Below are 25,215 nucleotides of genomic sequence, written 5' to 3'. Positions count from 1 at the left end.
TAAAGCTGTGAAGAAGCTGCTTTTTAACTGACTCGCGATGGGAATGAGGTCTGGGATTTCTTGTTTGAATCTGTGTTGTTCATAAGCACGTGGAGGGCTCTAATGGCTTCAGGAAGAAAGCTGTCATCTCCTTTGGGCACGTGGGGGGAGGCAGGTTAAAGAAATCCTTGAAAAAATGAATTTAATATCCATGAAGACATGTCGGAAGAAAGGAGAAGTGGATACCGGAGGAATTATTTGGTCTTGAATGTAGATCTCCTTGGGTTAGTGTGTAACTTGAAGCCGGAGTGTTTTCCATGTAGGTAATTTTGTTCTTTCTAACAAAAAGTATGGTTAATGCCAAGCAGTATGATGTTCTAACGAAGTGCTGATCTTGATCACAGCAACACTAGAGCTGCTGCTGCCTTGGTGCAGCAGTATGAGAACTCGGGCAGTAAAAGTGTGTGTCACTTCCTGGGAGGTCTGCTTGTTCATAAGCTACTTCAGCCCAGGAGGAATATGTAATCTTGAGAGTAATAGCCCAAGAGTACCAAATGTGTAATGCCTGCTGTGTTCAGACCATTTGGTACTGGAGGAGTGGCATTAAAACTAAAATAAAATGGGATGCCCGTATGGGTAGAGCAGATCCATTCATGGAAAGCAGTACAGAGTGCTGGAGGTACTAAGCTGGAAGACAGTGCAAGTACATAGAGACTGACTAAAGACAACGCTGAAGTTTAAATTTGCGGTCTGAAGTTCAGCGGTCAAAATGAAGATCTCGTGCTAGATTGCCTGGGAGTTTGTTGTTTGGTAGAGCTGTGACAATGAGCTAAGAAGACAGACATTTGTCTTGCATGGGCTTTCTGGAAAGGAAATGTATAGTATTTTACAAACGAGCTTTTTATAACTCTAGCATCTGACTCTTACAGAAATGCTGCGCACCAGAAATCTAACGGTGCTAACAAGAGAGAGAAGCTACCTCGTGTAGCTGAGCCATCAGTGTCTAAGGGACTCTCCATTCCTGTTACTGATTCAAGTATGTATTGACGTGGTGGGTGGAATGCAGTCTTTAATTTCACGGCTGAACTCTAGAAGCGCGGTGTCTCTTACAGAAGTGGAGGCTACAGTTGCAATAAGAACATTGGGACCTCCAGTTGGTAGCACCATTCCAGGACGTAACACAGTTTCTCAACCAGGAGGACGTTTTGTCCAAGGACAGCATGAATTAAGTGGGACTGGAATTACAGATCCTAAGAACAGTGCACCTAAACGACCTTATTCAGTGACCACTGAAGGACCTCATTCACCTCCATCAGAAGAACGCCCCAAAACACTAGCAGACGGAGAAAAGGTAAGGAAGGGGGGCTAGGCCAGGGAGGGTTTGAAGTAGAATTAATTCTTGATGTACAATGCATGACATAACCGAGAAGAAATGCATATATACATCCCCAATGGATTCAGGAATCTAAATTTAAGCATAATGCTAGTTTTACTAGGATGTAGGTGTGAGAAATTGTCTTGAACGGACTGTATAGCTATTAAACAATTTTTTTCCCCCGAGATCTGGCACTAGTGACTGGTTTTGGTCTGGTGGCAGGCTCTCTAAATACTACTGTACTTGTATATTACTGCACTGACCCATTGCTCAATGAACTGGAAGCAGTTCTTCATTCAGAAAAAACCCAAATCTCAAAAGGAAGAGGACATGAATGTTATAAATGTAGACGTATGAGCTAATCTTGTTCTGGCAGATGATTTTCGAATGCCTCTTGATAGTTTTGCTGCTTTAGAAATCAGCAGCCTACTCAACAGGTTGTCCACTGCTGAAACGACCGTGTGGAGTTGCTTGTTAAATCTGGGTTTTGTGGGAGCTTTTGATTAATGCTTGATTTGTTTTCTTGCTATACATAACTCTCCTTAAACAGCTGTTTGCGTGGCTTGACCTCTGATTTGAGGCAAAGAACAACTAGAAAAAACTCCATTTTGACACTTGTAAAGAATCAGCTTGCAGAACTGTTACCTACTATTGAATACTTCAGGTACAGATTTCAATGTTTGGGTAGTACAACTTCTTGCGAGGCTTGAGATTCCTGTGCGGTAAGGGTAGTGTTGTCTAAATGTTGTTTTAAGAATGGCCACTAATACAGTTAATGTGTTGACTGGAAGCTGTACTCAAATATGAAGGTAACTTCAGTATAGCAATTATTTTGAGTCTGTGTATTCTGTTCTTCTAGTTAACTGGCCAGGATTCAGCATTCAAAGGCGGCGGCAGTCCAGAAGATGTCAGCAGCAGATCTACAGACAATGTAATTAGGAAGGGGTTTTACTCAGTGGGCTAACTGAAAAGCTGAATGGACTCTGCTAGTGCCTAGACTACCTCACGTCAGTACTCTACGCGTTTATTGATGTAAACAAAAATATGCTTTTTAGTTTAACTTCTTTCAGCCTTCATTTCCCAAATATGTTCTTGTAAGAGTTATCCCTATTAGTCTTTTTAGAAGTCTTGACTGTCACTAGCTGAAACAGCTTTGGAAAAAGCCACAAAAACCAAGCTGCCCTGTGACTTGGATTCAGAATGTAGGTAAACAGGTTAACTAGTTACTGCAACCACGTTGTGGTGTCAAGTGTGTCTGAACGTGCTTGTATTCATTTGTGCTTTCCTAGTGCATGTGCATATATTGTTCTTCTCCTAAACTATTTTCCCGGTTGGCACATACACTCCTGGGCATCTATCAGAATGGTGCTCAGCTTCCTCAGCTAGCAGCTGTCCCCCGCCTAACACGGCCACGCGCTACACAAGTATTGCCTCCCATGGAGGCCCATAAATAATTGTGGTATTGAAGACAACGCAGCAGAGGATGCTACCAAGGTATGGAGATGATAGACGTGTCCCATGCCGTTGTATCTGATTTTTGTCTTGAGACTGCTCCAGCATGAGACTTGAGGGCTTTTTTTGTTGTCGCTGGGTAGGAAAGCTAAACTCGGAACACACAGCTGAAGATGTACTTAAACATTGCAATAGCCAAGGCTGTTGTGGCACTGCTACCCACCTGCAAGGGAGAGTCTTGAAAGGAATTGGCATGCAGAGAGTGTTTTCAGATAAACCCTGAAAGCTGTTCTACGTGGTTACATGAAAACTTGTAGTAGTCTGAAGTTCCGGTTCTGTAAACTGGTAACACTGCTTACCCAGTTAAGTGCATGAGGGTTTTTTGAGGGGTGGGGAGAAATTCTGATCCCGTGAAACAAATGTTGTGCTCTCTCTCTATTGTAACTTCTTTATAACTTGGTGTTTTTGTAAATGAAGTTGTATGTTTTTCCAGAGAATTTTCGTATGTACTGTAAAATACTGTCTTCCAAAAAGATTTTTTTTTAATTATTATTAATTTTTTTTAATGCACGTGGGATCTGCTTAAAAACCCCAAACAAGTAAACCAAATGTAAGGTGGGCAGGGCAGTGCCAGAAAAAGTATGTTCTACAAAATGATGATGTCATGGTAGAGTAAATTTGAGGAGACTAGGAACACTGCTTTCCTGCTTCTAGTATTTCCAGGTTTTGAATTAACACCCTCTGAATAGTGCAGCTTGCAAACTGCGCTGACAGCTGAAGTCCCATTTTGCTGTGCGGACAACAGATACCCCTGACTTCTTTTAAAATTAGTTGCTTGGCTTAAACCGCAGTTCTGAGCTCTGATCATTTTAAGCATCCACCTCAAACCCTAGTGACAAGACCGAAGGGGCATGTAGCTACCTTGCACGGTCTTCATTCTCCAGCATTCCCCCTACTGCTGGTATTCCAAACTTGTGGAGAAAGCATGACCATGACCGTATACTTACCTTTTTTCCTTATTACCTCTGGTTTCCAGCTTGCTTCAAGTGCAATTCATCTCTTAGAAAATGTGCCTTAGTGGGTTTGAGAGGTCTTACTCCTCCTTCTCCCCTCGAAAAAAACCCCAAAACTTAAGAGTGCAAGGCTTAGGTTTACTCACAGGTTAAAATTAAGAGAGAGAACCTATGTTACTTCAGTGGCTTTTAGCAGAGCTACACCCTGAGTTTATAAAATGGTTACCTTGGTTTTGTGACCTGGGTTAAAACCATGGTCTTTCAATACTGTCAAGTCTGTGTACTAGTTACAGTAGGTATACAACTTCAGCACTTGTGTAAATAAAACCCCATCGTTAATTTGAAGGAATTAAAGCTGAAGTAGGTGATGAGATAAACGGCAAAGCAACTATGAAAAGTGTTTTGTAGTGGTCTACAAGCCTGTAATATTACCATGCTTTTAAACAAATTCTTCCACTTGACCTGTTAAAGGCTGTTGTGCCCTTAACCTCTAGTCAGCACATGCATTTCTGCAGCTGGTCTCAAACTAACCTAGCTAATTGATATCAAAGTATATGCCTGTACATGGATTTATTTTTTTTAACTCTTGCTTTGCAGAATTATCTTCTAATTGTGCTTTGTTGTTGTTGTTTCCCCCCACACACTCTTAGGGTGTTAAGAAGAAGTTTAGGAAGAAGTCAGGTTACTAGTTTCCTGGACTTGATCCAGCATGGGTCGGATTACACGCTTTATTTTAATGTACCCTGACTCAGCGCTTGGCCGCGTGCAGAGAGATGTTGCTGTTCTGGAGTTTCCCTGGCTATTGCAGAGGTTGGATGCTGCCCCAGCACTATGCAGATTAGATTACAGCTGTTTTAAATAAAGTTCAAACTGCACCAGTTCAACTGAAGTGTTTTCCTTTGTTTATGGAGCAAGTCTTCTGTCAAAGTGATTGAAAGGCAAGTTCCTCATGCATAAAGACTCCTCTCCCTACAATACTCAGAAGGAAGCAGCCCAAGCTAGAGACAGTATTGCCAAGCGTGGTTCCTGTCCTTTAGGGTGAATCCCTCCAGCAGGCTTTTCTATGCTCTGGGAAACATCTGCGGTTATAACTTTGCAGCTGCTGTTGGCTCTAGCAGTCCTGTCTGAATCTGGTCCAGCGCAGGTCACCAAGAGTCAGTGCTAGAAGCAGCGCTTCTTAGCTGTTAGCAATTGCATCATCACATCGCTTCCTGGCATAGTGTCTTATCGCTGATCATCTGGGGACAGAGGTTTTTATTCGTTTGCCAGATGGAGCTGGTAGTAGGGCAAGTTCTTTCTGGAATACCTGAAGGAGAGAAAAGCTGTATGTGGCCTTCTTTCTCATTTTTGTTTTTACTGAAAAGCAAAGCAATCGGTGCTAGCTTTGCAAGATCCTCAGGGTTATCGACAAACCCCAGGTAAGTAAATGCCTAAACTAAAACAAACCCCAGTAACAAATGCATTGTTTTCTCTTGCTTCTGCCACAATACATCCCCCTAAGACCCTAAACCCAATACTGAATGTATTTAATTGTGATTGTGCTGAACACAAGATGACCAGAGCCAGAAAATACCTTGGACTTGAAGGTGAGGGAGGCTCCTTGATGCCAGACTTCCTGCAAACTTTGCTGTTTTCTGTCTGCTTTCTTAGCTGGTTGCTGTGTGTGTGGCTTGGAGGTCCAGCTGGAGGGGGTGAGGGATGCATGATCAGTCTCCTTAAAGAGGAGCAGCTCTGCGTTGAGACTGTGTACGGTTAGTAACTTTGAGCAAGACGTTCCATTGCAGGAATTAACGTCTCCTGTGGTTTTACTTGTTAGGTCTAAGCAAAGAAGTGGTTCATGTGAAGTCGCCTCCGCTTCTGCTACTGCAGTGGGTTGGTGTAACTTCTTGCTACTGCTTCTGCAACTGCAGAAACTAGAGAGAGCAAGTAATAGAGGGGTTGGGGGGTCCAGCCGCAGCCCCCTGCTTCCTGGCCAGCTCTGCTGTTGCTCTGCCTTTCGTCGAGTGCTGCGGGGCCAGGTTGGACTAAGCAGAGTCCAGTGGGGTGTTTTCCGAGAAGGAGGCGAGGGGTGGGCTGTTGAGCACTGCCTGCTGCCTCCTAGCATGCTGGTCAGCATGGACTCCCTCCCCTTCCCTGTGCCTGAGGGTTTCTTCAGCCACCATCTACCCCTGGGGTGCCCAGCTCCGAGCGTGGCCCGAGTATGACTACCTGTGGTTGGTAGTCGGTTTGTTTCGTGTTTCCAGGTTTTCTTCCTTGGAATCATGTTGTCCACAAAGAAATGTCATTATCCATCCCATTTCTAATTCAGTATCTACCGATCTAGTGTGACCCAGAGCCTGTGTGAAGGAGGAGCTGCCCCAAAGGATCCTGCAGCGACCTGTTTGTCCACAATCCTTTCTCCGAGTCCACTTCTGGAACTGCAGGGGCAGTGCTTGTGTGCAGAGTCCCGGAACAGCAGCACTGCCAGGGAGCCCCAGCGCCTGCTGTGTCCAGAGCTGCTCTTTCCACCGCCACACGCTCCTCCTGAGCCCTTCTGGTGTTGTAAGGCCGGAGTGCTCCAGCAGCTTGGCCACAGTTCTCCCGTGTGGCCATCCTGTGACAGCAGGCAGGGGAAGGCACTGGGCACTGCTGGGACAGAGCTCGCCATGCTCCAGAGCAGCATTTGCGTCATGGAAGGAGACCCCCTCAGGGCAGTGCCTTAAGGCTTAGGTCTTCTTCCAAAGTTTCTCTCAAGAACATGCAGGCTCTGGCCATGTCCACCAAAAATTACCCTGTCCCGTATTTTTAAGCTGCTTTTTAAGCTCCAGACTAGCTGAACGAGAAGACATCCACTGTACATTTAATTGAGAAAGATGTACGCAAGACGCACCAGCTGGGGACTGATGCTGCCAGCAGGTTCAGCACCCCAGGGGAAGAGGAGGGCAGCCACCCTCTCTGGCTGGAAGCCTGTCGGGGCTTCAGCGTTTCAGCTTTGGTGGCCCCAGGCTGCTGCGGAGCCGTAGTCCAGTCTCTAGGGCTGCAGGGACCCATGCCAGGGGCTGTGTGGAGGGAGCTGGGTAGGGGCAGGGCTGCAGGAGGTGATTGCAGGGCTCTGACCCCAAGCAGAGTGGCTGCAGCACTCGCGTTTGACCCCCAAACCTTGCCTCATCAGTGCCTTTACGGTAGCTGGAGATCCTCATACTTACACATGAGGAGTTGCAGGCGTGATCTGTACCAGCAGTGGCTTAGGAACCCGGACCGGGGCTAAGCCCCAGCAAGAGCCTTTGCACAGAGCTGTTGCTCTGCAGCTCCCCGGCTTGCCTCCCAAAACTCCTCATCCAGCAAAACCTCCCACGCTTATGCGGAGCTTTGATTCTCGGGGCTCCGCTGTTCCTCTTGCTGATGCTAATGCCCTTGGTGGCATCAGTTCCCATAATCACGGATTGCTATGTAAAATATTTATTGCAGGACTGATCCTTCTGAGATTGTTATCCTGGATGAAATGTCACAAATGACCGTATGGAAGGCTCTCACTTTGAAGACAGAAACCCTTTGAATCCAGGGAGGAAAAAGGTAAAGGATTGCACGTGAACGTGACCGTGCTCCTCTGCAAGCGACGGTGCACACCTACGCTTTTCCCACGCTTTGGCCGGCAAGGCTGAGCAAACGGCCTGTCCCTGGGAACAGGCAGGGAGGACCGTGGCATGCAAACCAGCTCCTCTCTGCTGGGGTGGTCCCCCGAACAGGGCAACGTCAGCAGCAGCTGGCAGGTCTTCCACTGATGATGCTCTCCCTCTTTTTCTCTTCCCTTCGCCTTTCCCCACTCCCGCTTTTCACGTTTAGGAATCTTGACTTTGAAGGAGAGGAGTGAGAGCGTGACTCGGGGATGTGCCAACGCAGACAGAGGGAGAAAGTGCTTTGTTTCAGTTGGAGGATTCCCATTAAAGCCATGCAGATGTTTTCAGTTATCCTTGGTGTGCTTCAGGCATTCAGTATCTCTAGACCAGCAAGCTGAGGTGAACGTCACAGTCACGGGGAGTTTGGTGGTGTTAAGTCTGTGTGCGTACATGCGTGTGGGGGGGTGTGGGTTTGTAGTGGTAGAGGGACTGCTATGGCTTTATCATTCAGTGCTCTTCTTTTAATACCTAATTCCTCCTCTTTGTTTTCCTTCTCTTTTTTCCAAATGTAAACTGGGAATGTCCAAAATAATTTTCTGTTATATTTGATGCATTCTCCACTTTCTTCTTCATCACGACCAGGTTTTTGGTGTGGTTTGGGGTCCTGGCTTTAATTCACTCTTATGTCTCTTACTGGTACAAGAGGGATGCCCTCTGTGGCAGGGCAGCATAGAGAGCGTCCGAGCAGTTGGCCTAAGGTGAAAGAAAAGCATTTGCTCCCTGCGCTCCAGTTTTACCTCTCTTGGTTGGTTTGGTTTTGGGTTTGTTTTTTTTGCTTTGGCTCTGCCATCAGCCTGGGAGCTGCAAAATGCAGAACTGCCACCTTCTTGTCCCCTGGCTATAAACTGCATCTAAGGGAGCACTTCAGGTATTTGATTTTGCGTACACCGTATGGTCACAGGAGCGGCCAGATGAGACCTGGGGCTCTGTGTCCCTGGGCTGCTCCCTCTGTTGTTCCTCCACTTTCCTTCTGTATTGGATCTGGCTGAGTTGGAGTTCCTTTACCTGACAGCAGCCCTCATAGTGCTGTGCTCTGTACTGGTAGCTAGAAAGCTGTTGATAACACAGCAGTGTTTTGGCCATGGCAGACAGCCAGAGCACACCCAGACACCCAGGCGTCTTCCACGTGGAGGCCACTTCCCACCTCGGCTGGCCAACGCAACGCTCTGCCTACCTTCTTCAAGGACGTCAGCCGTTTGATGCTGACGAAGCCCATCTTGTTCTTCTGGACATGTTTCAGGACGAAAGCATCCTTGGCCAGGTTCTTGTCAGAGAGGTGGAATTCCACCCTGGACACAACCCTCCTGGCCAGCTGCCGGTCAGGGACAGAGTAGCTGCAGTCCAAGAGATCAGCCCCCAGAACATCGCTCGCATCGCAGAAGCTCCCGGCAAAGCAGCAGGGACACGGGTGTGACTTGGTGGCCTTTGGGATGTGCAGCACTGCCCGGTCCCAGCCACAGCGGTCGGTGCAGATGGCAGAGTCTTGAGGAGCGGGGTGGCTCAGCTGCGCTCTGAAATGAAATGGAGTTTTATGCTTTTAGAAGCGCGCTTGCCTTCACGCCCCCAGCATCGGTCCCTGCCACAAGTTACGCGGCAGATGGCCTTGCACAATCTTGCAGCCAGAGGTGCCTCACGAACAGAGCGCAATCTCTTTGATTACCAGGATACAGGCCAGGAGAGATCTTTGGCCTCCGGTTCACGGCAGTTGTCCCGACTCCCCCAGGCCACACACTGTTCACACAGCGGGAGCGAGAGGCCTGTGTCCTTGGTACCCTTGGGGTGTCCTTGCTAGCGCCGAATCCTCCAAGCACGAGGAGGGGATGTACTAACCCCATCCCTGGGATCCCGTAGAGCGCAAACAGCCCCAGCGCCCCGACACCGGACGTTGGGCAGAATCCAGTCCTTTTCTGGGAGCACGTGGCGGCGGGTACCGTCTCCTCCGGGGTGTCACGCACCCAGGGAAAGGGCCGCCCCCTCCCAGGGGGATCCAGAGCTGCTGCTTTTCCCAGCAGGAGACTGAAAGACCTGACAGCACTACTGGAGCGAGGGCTGGGGGAAAGCGTGCCACCGAGCGACACCGCGTGACCTTCCTTCGTGCCCTCGAGGTCCTTTTTCCTATTTCTGCCTCGCTCTGGTCAACGCAGCGAACAGAAGCGCGGGCAACGGTCACAAACGCATTTGCCATCTGGCGGAAGGAGGCTGCGGCTGCAGCTTGGTGCCCACTCGGCTCAGGTGAATCAACTTGTTCTTCTTCCCCCACCGGAAAAATACTGTTGAAAGCCAAGAGCATTTGCACCCGCAGAGAATCTTGCAGCCCATCTGCAGAGAATTCCCCAAATATTTGGGGCCACCTCTCCCCTTTCACCTCCTAGATGCGAGTCTCCTCCCCGATTTGCAACCCCGTCCCACCGGCACAGCGGCTCACCCCGTGGGGATCGCCACGGCCACAAGCTCCCCACGCCCCTGGCCCAGAGCTGGGGGATGTCAGCCATCGGTGCCGGCTCGGCGGGTGCCCCTGGACAGTCCCCCCGGCCCTGCACGGCTCCCCCCTCACCCACACAGGTCTGCAGAGGGCTCCATGTGGCTGCCTCTTCGACCCCCGGGTCTTCTGCATCCAGTGGACAACCACTGACCTGCCTCCACCGGCCACCCCCACGCTCGGCCAAGGCGCCACTTCTCTGCCGGGTGCTGCCCTGTGGGGTCCCGGGGGCTGCGGGGCCCCCCAGGGCCAACCATGATACCTCACACCCTACAAAAACCAGAGGAGTGGGGTGGCCCCAGACTCTCTGGAGCTGCCAGTGTCCATCCCTGGCTACCAGCACAGCGAGGGGCAGCTGGCACAGATCAACATCCCCAGCATGGCCACCCCTGTGGGGGCACCCCCGGGCGGCGATGTCCACACCAGCCCCTGCGCTGCCACCAACAACGAAGCCCTTGGGGACACTGCAGGCAACCTTGCAGTGTCCGAGGAGATGGTCCTGGAAGAGGCCCTAAGGCTCTTCGGTTGCTCCCTGGATGGAGTGGGGGTCAGCCAGGATGCTCCCAGCAGGAGCTCCGTGCCCAAGGACGCTGGTGACACCAGCACAGACACCCCCGACCGTGACTTAAGCTCGCTCTCGCTGCCTGAGGAGATGCTCACCCCCGACTACTGCATCCCCGAGCTCAGCGACGCCACGCTGAGCCTCAAAATAGTCAACGGCGGCGGGATGGAGCCCCAGGAGCCGTGGCAGGATGCGGGGATGGACCTGCCACCGTCCCCACCTGCCACGGCAGGCAAGTGGAGGAAGAGGCAGGCGCAGAGCTCCTTGCCAATGCCACCCAGCAAGCGCAGGGCTCTGGCAGCCAACGTGAGGGTGTGTGTGTGGGGGGGATTAGACAGGGGTGAAAGGGATGGAGATGGGGGGAGTGGGGGGCTGGGAGAGGAGGGGTGGGGTATATGGCAGGGGGGGTGGACGGGGGGGACTAGGGAGGGGTCAGACCAGCTTGGATGGGACCTTTTCTCTTGTCTTTTCAATGAAAAGCTGTTTCTCCAGAACCACTTGGTGCCTATGTGGGAGGGGGAGGGAGAGCAGGGGGCACCAAGAAACAGCCCCCAAGAGGTGCAAAAGCCCCACTGAGCCCCAAATCCGAGCCAGCAAGCCCCGAGGGGAACCCAGCCAACCCCAGGGCCCAGTCACCACCAGCGGGGCAGGCAACGGTGGGGCGGGACGCGGACGACTCCCCTCTCCCCTTCCCCAGGGGAAGCAGCCCTTTGGTGGGGAAGCCAGGACAGACAGGTCCCTGCAGGACTCACGGACACGGCCCCACACAGAAAGCAGCACAGAGCCCCTGCGACAACGACAGACCTTGGGGGCCGGGGGGGACACGGGCACACACGACAACAAGGCCTGCAAGGCCTTCGTCTTGAACACCACCAGCGTCCCCTCCAGCGGGGACAGGGCTCGGTGCACAGCCCTTCAAAGCCTCAAGGCCATCACGGCCTTCCTCGGGTCCCACTGACCTCAGCCCCCAAGAGCCCAGCTTTGCCTCACTGACACAGCAAAATAACCCCAAATCACCCTAAGAATGGCGAGGGAGGGAGCTGCAGGCCAGGCAGGGGCCCTCCTCCCCTTCTCTGGCTGCATGTTGGGCAGCCGCAAGACCAGGAAGTGGGGAGAAAAAATCAGAAGGAAAAAAAAAAATAAAATCACTGCACCAGCCAGAAAGTGCCTGGAAACTTCATCCCTCTTCATTGCCCATTTGCCATGCGAGCTCCACAACCTGGGAGCAACGCAGCCAATAGAACCTTCGAGAAGCAGACTCACAGCCTGCTGCAGTTGGCCCTGCTCGAGCAGCCGAGGTGGGCTGGATGATCTCTAGAGGTCTCTTTCAGCATCCATTCTGTGCTGCTGTGACTCTGTCTCTATCATGGTTTAAGCTATAAAAATGAGAGCTATAAAAATGGAACGCTGTGTTAAGAGCACAAGGCTCTGCTAGCAACGACCTTGCTGTGGCTCCTTGCTGTGCTGAGCCCAACCGAGTTTTTAAGAGTAGATTTTTAGTGTGAGCAAAAGTGTGATTATTTTATTTTGTAATTTATGTAAATAAAGTGGGTTTGGTTTGTGTTTTTTTTTAAATAAGACTCTTCCAGAGCTCAGGTCAGGCTGAACCTGAGGGAAAGGGGCAGACCCTCGCAGAGGGCAGAGCCACATCATGATAGGGGGGCCAGCAGGATCAGGGGGCCATGCGACACCCCCTGCTCACGTCCTGCCGGCTCCAGGAAGATGGTTGCACAAAGGACTCGGGGCGCAGCTCCAGGGACAGGGGTTTGGTGACCTGGCTCCAGCGCCTCTGGGGCCAGGGGCTAGGAGCTGTCGGGGGCTTCGGAGCTGTCGGGGGCTTCAGGGCTGTCAGGGGCTTCGGGACTGGGGGCTGCAGCCCTCCGCTTCAGAGGGACGATGCAGACGCTGTTCTTGGCCTCTTTGACTCTCCACCACCGGCCAAGCCTGCAGATGACAGAGATGGGGGCTACCCTCCGCCGGGTCCTTGGAGGAGCAGGGGGGGGCTGTGCCCCTGGGCAGCACCAGGGAGGGGGGACAGTACCGGTGCTGCTGTCCAAGGCCAGCCACCAGGAAGTCACCGGCTGCAGAGAACTTGAGGCTGTTAACAAAACCCACCTGGAGGGGACAGGGCAGGGTGAGGGGCTCTGGCAGCCTCCTCCTGCCGCCCAGGGAGGGGAGCCCCCGCCCAGAGATGCCCCAAGCCCAGCTCCAATCCCCCACCTCCCCATCCATACCAACGGGATGTCCCAGAGGGGCTCCAGCTTCCGAAATCCCTCACCGCACTTCCAGAGCTTCACGCTGGCGCTGTGGGAGCCTGGGGCAGAGAGAGAAGACTGCCATGCACTCCCACCCAGGTAAGGGAGCAGGACGCCCCCCTCTCCACACCCCCACTCCAAAGCAGCTGCCACACACCTGTAGCCAGGAGGTCCCTGTTGCGCAGGGCGGCCACTGCTGAGATCCAGTATGGCTGCTGCAGGCCCTGGGCATCCTGCATGCCATGTGCCTGCCGGGCCAGTGCCAGCGGCTTCTTTTTCGTTAGCCCCCACAGGGCTAGGGACCTGCCAGGGAGGGAAGGGGCGAGGGGGCCGAGGGGGGCACCGCCTGCGCACCCCAGGCAACACCCCGGCCCTGTGCTCACCCGTCATCGGCGCCTGACACCATGTGCTCCTCACTGATGAGCTGGATACAATCGATGGAGCCCCTGTGAAGAGAAGGGGCAACTGCCATCAGTTATGAGCATGCTTTGGGATCCTATTTAGGAGACAAGGGCTCACCGGGGCATCAGCATCCCCACAGTGCCGGCAGGCTCCTAGTGATGCTTGGCACCTGCACACCGCTGCCCCAGCCTGACCCCCCTGCCTGCAGCCCCCTCTCCCGCCCCAGACCTACTGGTGCCCGTAAAACACAAGCACTCCCGGCTCAGGCTGTCCAGCCCCGTGATGACATCCTGGTGCCCGAACCTGGAGAAGGAGATGGCAAAGTGCTGTGGCAAGCAGGGCCCTCTGCTACCATAACTCCCCCGGGCCTGCTGGCTCTTGTGACTTCTGACATCCCCAGGCAGGAGTGGCTGCGCAGCTTGCGGTGCGGGCAGGAGGCAGAGCTGCCCTTCCTGCTGGGGACGTGGAGGGGAGGATGCTGCTGGAGTCAGAGCATTGGTGGCTTTGTAGCTCCCGAGCTCGGCCACGTCAGCCCAAAGCAGCACAGGATCCTTGGACGGTGGGAGGCAGAAAAAGGGATTCGCCCCGGCGTGGCCCCGCAGAGGGGAGGGAAGGCTTCAGTTTCAACTTTGGCTTCAGCTTTGGCGTGGCCTTCTCCTTCCCTCTGTTTCAACAGCCCAGCAGAGCAGCTGGTGCTTTGTGGCAAAGATGAAGCGCGTGGACAGGCGTTGTCCTAGACCACTGGAAAGAGTGGCTGTCCTGCCACTCTCCGGAGGCTGCCGGGTCCTCCTCCAGCTGAGGTGTCTCCTTTCCTGTTAGACCTCAGGAAGAGGAGATACCCCAGCCTGCAGAGCATCCTAGGGCTGGGGCTCCAGCGTTGTCTCTGCCTGAGCAGAGTCCTCGCTGGGGACTGAGTGTGACCTCATCCGTGCCCTCGTCATCTGTAAACTCAGCCGTGGTAGGTTAAACCTCGACTTCAGCCTTCCTCGTCCCAGGATGAGGAGTGTCTGAGTTGCCAGGGAGGAGACCAAGGGGCTGGTGTCTTTCCTTGGGCCTTGAAGGACTGTGGGGACAAAGCAGCAGAGGTGAGGTGACAGCCCCATATCCCTTCCAGGCAGGGCACATTGCACCTCACGATTCCCAGGGCCAGGAGGGAACCAGGGGGCAGATGGCTCAGCTCGAAGCTGCTGGTTAGGAATACGCCCCTCCCGAAACACCCCTCTTCCCACAGATGTGCTGGGAGCAGAGCCCCCCTTGCCCAGGCTGGGGGGGGAGCTCCATGCCAAGGTCCTTCCTCCTCCCCGCTGCCCTCACTCACTCTCTCTGATGTACTTGTGCTCGTTCTCGTGCTCATCCACATCCCGTCCAAGGAGTCCTGGGGGGACACAGCATGTCAGGGACCCACTGGCCATCAGGGACCCACCAGCCAGCCTGTCTGGCCACACAGTTCCCTGGGGAGGGCTGACCCCAGGGTGCAGCATCGGGGAGGGGATGGATGAGCCTCCTGCCAGCCCTACCTGTGCAGGCAGGAGTGGGAGAGAGTGAAGGGGTGCCCCACAGGTCCTGCACTGGGACACAGGGACCCTGGGAGAGAAAGGGACCCTGGGGCTAGGGGCTCACCGATGAACCTGACAGCCTCCAGCCGCAGGGACTCCTGCGGGCTCCGCAGGTAGGTCTGGCTCTTCCACAGGTAGTACGTGGCCCTGCTCCTCTTCCTGGCCAGCTGGAGAGAAGGGTGCAGAGTTGGCACAGAGATGGCCCCCCCGTTGGGCCATCCCTCCAACAAGGACCACCCTTCTTCTCCCCAGCAGGACATTCCCAGCTCTCCACTCTCCGCATTGGGGTTCGGAGGGAGCAGAGGGCTCCCAGGCAATGCTAGGGTGCCATCCTGGTGGCGGGGTCCCCTTTGGGACCCCGGAGGTGAGGACAGCCTGGAGCAGAGCCTGTTCCAGGAGGGTGCATGCAGCTGTGGGGACACTGCCCTTGGTCCCCTCTGCTGGGCACGGGCAGGGCTTACCCAGGGCAGATCCCAGGGGTGTTCGGGCTATGCTTACCAAGCACTCGCAGATCCTCCATGCCTGCGCCGTCTCGGCCAGTCGCACCAGCTGCCTCCACTTCAGGAACTGGCCAGCGCTGCGGAGGGCTTCCTGGGAGGCCTGGTGAGCAGCACAGATGCTACCACCACCATGGGGGGCACAGGACCCTGTGTCCTCCCTCCTGGTGGGGCTCAGAGCCTGTCCTGGCCCATGCAGGGAAGACGCACCAGCTGGGGACTGATGCTGCCAGCAGGTTCAGCACCCCAGGGGAAGAGGAGGGCAGCCACCCTCTCTGGCTGGAAGCCTGTCGGGGCTTCAGCGTTTCAGCTTTGGTGGCCCCAGGCTGCTGCGGAGCCGTAGTCCAGTCTCTGGGGCTGCAGGGACCCATGCCAGGGGCTGTGTGGAGGGAGCTGGGTGGGAAAGGGACCCACCTGCCCATCCACCAGGCAGCAGGAGGAAAAAGGCAGCAGTGGGCAGGGAGGGGGGCTCTGCCTGTTCCTAGGGACTCAACAAGCTAGACCTCACAGTGCAGTGTCAGCATTGCCCTCCCCAAAGGACCAGTCAGGTTGGGAATCCCACCTTGGCCACACTCTCGTCCTGGTCATGCAGGTGAAAGAGCAGCGGCAGCAGGCTGTCCCACACCACCTTCTTCATCTTCTTCTTTTCAGCACCCACCACGAGCCCCATTGCAATTTGGAAGAGATGGATGGAGAGCTCCCGCACCGTGTCCAGCTCCTGGGGGAAGAGGGGAGGAGGACCTCAGCCACAAGCCCATGGCAAGCAAGGGGCTGACATGGAGACAGACATCCCCAAAATGGCTGCAGGCAGCCCTGCTGCAAAAGGCAGCGAGCTGCGGCATGCAGATGGTCTGCCCAGGGAGACTGGGGTCTCCGGGGCTGAGGGCCAGAGAGGGAGGCCCTGCAGAAGGCTGGAGGATGCTGCCAGAGCAGGGTGTGCATTGGTGGGGCTCAGCACGCCTGCTGCCATCCTGCCACCACTGTCCCCCGCTGCGGCAGGGAGGCCGAGCCGGAGTGAGTCCTTGGTGGGGGGTTTGTGACACAGCACGGAGCCACCAAGGGCAGCAATGGGGTCTGGGGACTGCAGGGCAAAGCATCCCCCTGCAGAGCACAGGGGCTGCAGTGGGAGGCGTGAATGGAGGTGCCCAGGAAGGGGGACATGGGGCTCTCCCCCAGCCTTACATTGTTGAAAAGCAGCAGGAGCTTTCCAGCCAGTGCCAGGGCAGTGAGGCTGAGTCTCTTCCCCTCCAGCAGCCAGAGCATGTTGCCAAGCACGGGCAGGGCCGCGGCGCTGGCATCACTGTCATCATCCAGCAGCTGGTCCATAACGTACGGCAGCAGGATAAGGGCTTTCCTTTCCTGTGTGAGACATGCCACCTCCTTTTTGTAAAGGAGCCACCGATCACAGGGGTGAAAACCCTCTCCACGAACACCGGCCTGCCCACTGGGTTCTCTGCAGGCAGTGCAGGTTACGAGGGCAAGGTCCCGGCAGACAGGGCTCACCAGCATGCCCATGGGAAGAGCAGGGCACAGAGGGGGAGGACAGACAGCACTGGCTCCTTGCCAGCCCTTCGGCTGCCCCCTTCTCCACCAGACCCCCCTGGATAGGCTGGTGGGTGACTGGCGCTGCCTGGAAAGCTGCCCAAGCTGCCAGCAGCCCCTGCCATGGCTGCTGTGTTTCACCCTGGGGCTCAACACCTCACGGCCAGGCCCTGCAGACCCCACGCTCAGGCCGGTTGCTCTGCCGCCAGCATCCCTGCTGGGACGTGCTGGCAGTGGGAGCCCGTTCCCGTCAGCACTGCTGCTTCTCTCCTTGGCATGGCACAGCCATGGGGCAGAGGGCCGGGGAGGCAGGAGAGCTGGCAGCAGCCAGCACAGCCCACAATGCCCAGGAAAGCCTGAGCTGCCACGTTACCCACTGTTCCACCCTGGGCTGCTGTCCCGGCTGCCCCCTACTCACTGTGTCAGGCCTCTTGGTGAGCCTGAGGATGGCCCTGAGCACCAGGCTGGGCATCCCCAGGCACTGGCTCTGCAGATAAATGGGGAAGATTTCCAGGGCACGGACCAGCTCTTCACTGATGTTGGTAAAGTCCAGCATCTGAAACACAGGCAGTGGGAGCTGGTGAGGTGTGGTGCTGGCTCCAACCATCAGCTCAGGACAAGGACGCAGGGCAAGACCAAGCCCAGACAGAGAGAGGCAGCAGGGATTGCAGAGAGTCCCCGTGCCCCACACCACAGCACATTGCTTGCTCATCTGCTCCTCCATGGTACCAACCAGAGCCCACCCACTGCCCCAGCTTTCCCCACAGTGGTGGGCATGGGAGAACCGAGCATCGGGGGGAGCTTGGAGTGGTGCCATCAGGCTCACCTCAATGAAGAAGACCATAGCGACCATCTGCCAGGTGGGGTCCTCTGTCCGGAGGAGCTCTACCAGATGGCAGAAGATGGCGGAGCGCAGGCGCCTTGGCATCTTCATCATCTCCCTGACGGGGAAGGAGGCACTGTCAGGCCTGAGCCAGGCAGGCACATCTTTTGGGGGTTTGCACCAGCCTGGACATCGCCAGTCTGTACCACTTTCTCCAAGTAATGGGGACCCCACTGCCATCAGCCCCAAGGGAGGGGGTGGCATGGGGTACCCTGTCCCCAAGGAGCAGGGAGAAGGGGCTCTCACCTGGCGATAATGCTCACTCCCATGAGGTGGGTCTGGGAGCTGAGCAGGGTGTCCCAGCCACCCTGCGCCTCGATGGCCAGTACCTGGCTCTCAAAGCCCATGCTGCAGAGCAGCACTTTCAGGGACTGCACCACAGACCTGCACAAGGAGAAATGCTTAGCTCCCACCCTGGCTTGGCTCCGGGTGGTTGGCAGGGATGAGAGGAAAGGGATGGAGCACCTGATGGGAGTGAGCTGATCCTGTCGGTGCTCCGTCCAGAAGATGTGCACTTCCTGCAGCGTCAGCTCCGTGGTGAATGACGCTTGGAAAAGCAGCGCCAGGAAAAGCTGGGGGAAAATTGCCTCCACCTGCCAGAGGCAGACAGACTGCAGGAGGATCTCACTTATCGCCCTGGTTGCCTGCAGAAGACACCCGGACGCTGAGATGTCCCCTCATCCCTGGGGAGGTAAAGCCTTGGGGCGGGCAGGGAAGGGGAGCAGGGGCCCCGGACAGCTGAGATCAGCCCCGGAGGTCAGCAAGGCTTCGTCCAGCAACTCACAGCCAGGGAGAGGATGCGCGGGTTGTCCTTGGTGGAGGTGGAGGTCTTGCGCAGTGACTGGTTCACCAGCAAGCTGAGCAGCTCTCTCAGCACCTTGTCCGCAGTCCGGAGGTCAGACATCATCGCCCTCCACATGGCCCTGGCGACACTGCAGGGACACGGGGCTCTGTCAGCAGGGACACCCCAGAGGATGGCCGGGCTGAAATCCCTCGGGAGGGTCTTGGGGCCCCTCTCCTAGTGTGAGAGGAGCCCCCAAAGGCTGGTGGTCCCCTTACCGGGTGCACGTCGGGGAGCACTGCAGCAGGCTGGCCACCAACTCCCTGGGGTGTTTGCGCACAAGCACCACCAGGGCCCTGTCCAGGCTTTTGCGGGCTACCACCGCCCTGACGGAGGGCCGGCTTCTGTAGATGGCCCACACGACGTTCAGCACCTGGAGGGGAGACACGGGTGGGAGTGGGGATGTCAGCATGGTGAGCGCGGCCATTTCCCCAGCTCCTACTGGGAGCTGCTTCCGTTCCTAGTGCGGTATGCCAGCTCGAGACGGCGTCAGTGCTAGCCAGGCACAGAGCCAGGGGAGGAACAGTCCCCCAGTGGGCTGGAGCATCAGCTGTGCCACCCATGGGCTATTCACCTGCCCCGGCTGGAAGGCACGGTCCGCCACAAGGACATCCACCATGTGGGCAGCCAGCCTGATGCTGTAGGCGCTTGGGTGTCTCAAGCTCTTGATAGCCATGAGGATGATGTCTGCCTGGTCGGAGGACTGGAGGTATTTTGTGAACATCTGCAGGATGAAGGAGAGGAGGGGAGATTTGTTGCCTCACCCAGAGCATCACCCAGAGCATCTTGACTGTGCAGTGAGAGCGGGGCACGGAGCCAGGCTGCACTGGGGAGGAGACTGATGGTGGGCATCAGGGTCCCACAGGGGACTGAAGCTCCCTGAGGGCCTTTGCCTAGGGAACAGCGTGAGCCCCTGTCATCCCCACGCATCGGGTGTCCCTTCACTCACACTGAGCCAAAGGCACTTCTTACCAAGAAGATTTTGCGGGTGTGGCTGATTTTCAAAAGCTGCCAGGGCTTCATTGCTTGCCAGTCCTCCTGGAGCTGCAGCTGCTCTGTGCCATGCAGCCAGGGCCACCTGCCTGGGGGGGAGCAAAAACGGGGTGCTTAGAGAGAGGGTGCAGAAGTGGAAGTGCAGTCTGAGAGCATTGGGCAGAAAAGTTGCTGGCAAAGAAAAAGGGCACCAGACAGGTCCAGGGAGCAGATACCCAGGGAGGGTCCAGGGCTATTGTGAGCGGGGGCAAGGCAAAATGACTTTTCAGACTGCAGGCAGGCAGGCAGGTTGGATAAGGCTTTCTCTCGTCAAGGAGAGTGGCCCCTGACTGCCCATGCCTGGGGGATCCAGCCCGACACAGCTTGTCTTACTTCTCTGCTGCAGGACAAACGTGTGCAGGTGATAGAGAGCTTCTGCAGCCTCAGGACGCATCCCCTTGTCCTTGCAGGTGCAACAGAGGGTGAGGTGCCCCACCAGCTTCCCCAGCATTACAAACTGATGTGTCTTGGAGCACTGATGCCTGCGGACTGTGGCTTGGGCAAAGCAGGGGCAGACCTGGGGGAAGAGAGGCAGTGTGAGCACAACGAGAGCCCCAGCTGCTCCCAGAGCAGCTAGGCAGCAGCCAAGAGCAGGGCAGGGCTGCCGGACCCAGGTTCCTGCCTGTGCCCGGGGCAGCCCTGCCCTGCCCTGCCCTGCCCTGGGAGAGAGCATCGACAGGACAGGGGCAGGGCAAAGACCCCTGCTCCCGACCTGCTGGCTGGGTGCCCAGCTTCCCTGGGAGGTGCCGGGGCTCAGGGGCACAGGGACAGGGCACTGGGGCTGCCCAGACCAGGAGCTCGGTACCTGCGGCAGGGAGTAGGTGGTGATGAAGTTCACCAGCCTGGTGATCCGTGCCATGGCCCTCTCCTGCACCTCTGCCAGCTGGGAATCGGTGAAGGGCAGCAGCAGCTGGGAGGAGAAAAGCTGCTGGTGTGCCAGGGAGGTGGCATGGCACAGCATGGCACAGCCAGGCTTGCTCTGGGGCAGTGCCTGGGATGGGGCATGTGTCCTTCTTGCCCCTCACAGCAACCTGCTGCGGGCAGGCAGGTCACTGCATCCCGCTTCTGCTGCTGCCTCTGCTGCCTTCCATTCACTCCCCACCAAAAAACATCCCTCTGCCTCCCACCCAAGGACTCCAAGGCTTTGGGGTGACCACCTCACTGGGGACCTGTGGTGGGGGCTCTGGGATATGGCCCATGGTGAAGCTGGAGGGGGAAAGCCCCAGGGCTGGGCTCCCCTTGCCAGACAGGCAGGTCCATCTGGGAGGCAGTGTTGGGGAGGACGGGCAGCGGGCAAGGCTGCAGAGGTGGCGTGGGCTGGGGCAGGAGAAGGGGCTCTGGCGGGAGCCAGGAGGCAGGGGGGTGGGGGGGGGGCATGGCTGGTAAGGAGAGACATTCCCTGCCCCCCTCCTTGCACCAGGTGCTGGGGGTGGGCACCGCTCAAGCCAGGGGTCACTGCCCATGGGGACCCTGTGCCAAGGTCAGACCTCCAAGATGTTCTGCAGCTCCACGATGCCAAGGGTGCCGGCACTGCGTACCAGCACCTGCAGCATGCTGTCCATCGTGGCCAGGGTCTGTGAGGGGGACAGAGTCTTGGGGGCAGCCCTGGAAGCCTGGCAGGGGACGGCCGTGGCCCTGCGGTGCCCAGGAAGGGGCCTCGCAGCCAGGGAACTCCCCATGGTTCACCCCCTGGCACACCTTGGAGCAGAGTGAAGCATCAGAGTGTCCTCCTGAGGAGGCAGGTGGAAGATGTTGCAGAAGCAGGCATACAGGAGGCTGTTCTTCTTCTCCTGCAGAAGCAGCCCCGCTCTGCTGCGGGGACAGAGGAGGAGGCAGACCCTGGGCTTAGAGACCTGAGCTGAGCCCCATGCCATGGGGGACCCCTCAACCCTCCATCACACTGGCACTTGCCTTTGCGGGGAAAACCCTGTGGCACCCCCTGCCCTGTTCTCTGCCTCCCTCTCAGACCCAGGACTGGGGATGCCCCCCACCTGGGACCGGTGCCATCGGGGCCACCAAGCTGGGGGCTGGGGCAGGTACCTCATGGAGATGATGGCCAGCATGGCTTGCTGCTGCACCATAATGCCCTGGGGGCCAGCGGGCTCCTCTTGCAGCAGCACCTGGGGAGCACAGCAGCGTGGGACAGCTCAGGATGGGGCAGTTTCCTTCGCCCAGCAAGAGCCTGTGGGGCTGGCAGAGCCCAGGTGCCCCCATACTGGCACCCAGTGGTCCCAAGCCCCATGTCTGGAAGGGCTGTGCCCGTCACAGAGCCACAGGCTGGCCAAGGGACCTGCAAACATCCAGCCAGGCCGCCCAGGTGGCTTTGGAGCATCTCCAAGGATGGAGACCTGGAGCAGTGCTCATCCGCAACCCCCCTGCCTGGCCAAGCTCTCATCTGCCCCCGGGGCTGTGTCGCTGCCTGCTGCCCCTGCCCCTGCCCCTGCCCCTGCCTCAGCCTGACTGGCCGTCCCCTCACCTCGATGGTCTCCACCACCTCCGGCTGGCAGAAGTAAAGCATGTCCCACGCAGCGGAGTCCACGCTGGTGGTGCTGCAGACGGTGCAGATGGAGGCCAGAAACCTCAGCTTCTGGGCCTCTTGCTGCCAGCCAGGGAGGAGACAGACAGACAGACAGTGTCAGGGGGGAGAGACAGCCAGGTGGGGGGCCCAGCACAGCCCCCAGCACCTTCTGAGCACGGGACAGGGGCCGAAAGACAGGCTGGGAGACACGGGCACAGCCTCATAGAAGTGGCCACGGATACCTTTGGTCTGCTCCTGAGGAAGGCTCGAATGATGTCCAGGGTATTGTCTTCCTCCCTGGGCAAAGCCAAGGCAGAGCAGCACAGATCTGGCCAAGAGAGAGCAGGAAGGGCTGGGGGGCAAGCAGCAGCGAAAACCCGAGCCCTCTGCCCAGCTCCCAGGGATGCCACAAGCCCTTGCTCAAGGCTGGGACACCGGTGTCCCCTGTGTGCCCCAGGAGAGAGGGTGTGATGCTGGAGGGCAGCACAGGGAGGGGGCCCTGCTGTGGTCTGGTAAGGGATGCGCTGGCACCAGGGCACAGGGAGAGTCCCTGTCCCAGAACGCCAGAACAGAGCTCCCTTCCCGGCCACTGCGCTGTGGGAGCTCTGATGCCAGCCTGGCTGGGGGATGTGAGCCTGGCCCAGGACAAGGCAGGGCAGGCTGGGGAGCCCCCTGCTCCACAGCACCCGCACACTCACCTGCCCGCAGCAGCTGGACCTCGGACATCTCATGGGGCTTTGGCCTGGATCTGGGAGCCGGGGCAGCTCCAGCCTTCTCCACCCAGGCCTGCCTAACGTGGCCAGGGGGTCTCTCCGCCATCCTGCAGGAGGGAGGGAGGAAAGGGGTGAGGAGGACCCCCTGCCACCCCAGGGGTGGTGGGGGCAGAGGTGGCTGTGCTCAGGGGCTCCTCGCTCCCATCCTGTCCCAACACTGTCCTCCCAGACACTGCGGGAGCAGGGCTGGCTGCCACAGGGTGTCGCAAAGTACCCCAATGTCACTCCCCTAAGCCCCCTGATCCCCCCTCCCCAGAAGCCCTCTGGCTGCCCCGGAGCACATGGACCCCTCCTCGCCCTGGGGGGACGGGACTGGCTCCCTCTTCCTCCTCCTCCCGCTATGGGGCTGGGGTTTGTCTGTATGGGGGCATCCCCCTTGTCGCAGACACCCCTCTGTCCTCTGTCCCTTCCCTCCCAGGGCCTGGTGCCACCCCCACCTATGGCCAGGCCGAGCCGGGGAGCAGCCCCCAGCCCCTCAGGCACGCCGAGGCTCTTCCCTCGTCCTCAGGAGGCGCAGGACAAGGCCCGCCGGGCTCCCCTCGCTCGAAGGCAGGTGGGCACACCGGGACACCAGAGGCCTTCCTGTGCGCTCAGCCACAGCGATCTGCGACCGTTGGGGTCTGCTGGCTTGCCCTGGTTACGGCTGCCGCGGCAGGCGGCAGGGTTCCATCGGCCGTTCGCTGGCACGAGGGAGGGGGGGAGTCCCCCCTCCCCCCCTCCCCGGGGCCTACGCCCCCGCTGGGCTCAGCCCGGGCCTGCTGGGTCGTCTGAGCGGGCGCGGGGGCCCGGGCCGGGGTGCTGGGGGACGCGCTACGCCCGGGGTGGTGGGGCCGGGAGCGAGGTGGCGTGGGCACAGAGGGGTCGGTGCGTGGGGACGGGCGGGAGGTGAGGCGAGAGGCCGGTGGGCAGCGGGAGGCTGCGGGTCGGGCCGTTGCGGCGAGCTCGGCCCAGCAGCGGGGAGCAAGGCGGACGGCAGCGGCGGCGGGGCCGGCAGGTGGGTACGGGCGGGAAGGGGACGGGAACGGGGGAGCGGGGGAAGAAGGAAGGAAGGGGGAAAGGGGAGGGGGAGAGGGGTCTGGTGATGGGTCAGGGATGGGGTCGATGAGGGGGTCAGGGATGGGGTCAGGGATGGGTCAGGGATGGTCAGTGAGGGGCTGGGGGCCACTTGTCTGGGAGGTCCAGCCGTGGGGTGGGCGCAGTGATCAGCTGGGTGGTGCCGTTCAGGTTTGTGCAGCCTGTGCGGGTGTAGCGTGGTTTGGAGTGATGGGGGGGTGCAGGCAGGGTGGGCTGCGCTGTGCAGGGGTGCAGTCTGTTTTGGGTGCTGGGGGAGGTGCCCTGGACAGACGTGTCATTCATGCTGGGGAAGCAGAACCAGGCGCTGGTGAGCCGGTGCAGCGGTTCCTCCTGCGCAACATTCTTAGGAAAACTCTCCTTTTTCTTTCCTTTTCCTTGCTCCTTCGCTTCCAGATCTCCGTGGTCGCAGTTTGTGCTGCCTCACCTCCAGCACAGCGTGCAGAATGAAATGACGGTCACAGAATTCGTCCTCCTGGGGTTCTGCAGCACCCCAGCCCTGCAGCGCTGCCTCTTTGGCCTTTTCTCTGCCCTCTGCTCTGCCACTCTGATGGGTAACGCACTTGTCTTTCTGCTTATCTGCCTGGACTACTGCCTCCCCATGTACTTCTTCCTCTGCCACCTCTCCATCGCGGACATCTGCTACGCCTCCAGCAATGTCCCCCGTATGCTAAGGAGCCTCCTTGGACAAGGCAGAACCCCCTCCTTTGCTGGGTGTGGGGCACAGAGCCATCTTTATTTAATCTTTGCACTTACGGCGTGCGTGCTGCTGGCCATCATGTCTCAAGTTCGCTATGTGGCAGTCTGCCGTCCCCTGTGCTATGCCCTCATCGTGATCTGGAGGCTGCGCCTCACCCTTGCCACGGTTTTGTGGGCTTTGGTGTTTGTATTTGGTACACTGCAAGCCTCTCTGGCTTTACACCTGCCTTTCTGTGGCCCCTGCGAGGTTGTCCACTTCTCCTGTGAAATTCTTGCTGTCTCAAAGCTGGCCTGCCCTGCCGCTCCTGCCAATAAAGTCCTGATCTTTGCTGTTTGTGTGTGCTTCTTCCTCTTCCCTTTAGCCCTAATCCCGATTTGCTCCCTGGACAGCCTGGCCACCGATCTGCGCATCCGCTCTGTGCCAGGATGGCACGAAACCACCTCCACTTGTGGCTCCCACCCGACCGTGGTGGGTGTCTTTTATGGAAACGCCATCTTCGTGTATGCGGGGCCCAGGAGCGGTAACTCCTCTGGGAGGGAGAAAGTTCTTTCCCTTTTCTACAGTCTCGTCAGCCCCAGTTTGAACCCCGTCATTGACAGTCGGAGGAACAAGCAGGTGAAGGAAGCCTT

At 57.4% G+C, this 25,215-nt stretch overlaps 1 protein-coding gene across 1 annotated transcript in view; it reads right to left on the bottom strand.

Moving 5' to 3' along the window:
- Positions 1-7,320: 7,320 nt before the first annotated feature.
- The window catches only part of LOC126037137 (electroneutral sodium bicarbonate exchanger 1-like), a 630,736-nt gene continuing 612,841 nt past the window's right edge, over positions 7,321-25,215 (bottom strand). The window contains exon 12 of the mRNA XM_049797388.1: positions 7,321-7,348. The gene's annotated coding sequence lies outside the window, so the exon portion shown is untranslated. The remainder of the gene's footprint in view (positions 7,349-25,215) is intronic.

The sequence above is a fragment of the Accipiter gentilis genome, unplaced genomic scaffold, assembly GCF_929443795.1.
Source record: "Accipiter gentilis unplaced genomic scaffold, bAccGen1.1, whole genome shotgun sequence".
In the NCBI taxonomy this organism is placed as follows: domain Eukaryota; kingdom Metazoa; phylum Chordata; class Aves; order Accipitriformes; family Accipitridae; genus Astur; species Astur gentilis.
This window is presented reverse-complemented; position numbering and strand designations above follow the sequence as displayed.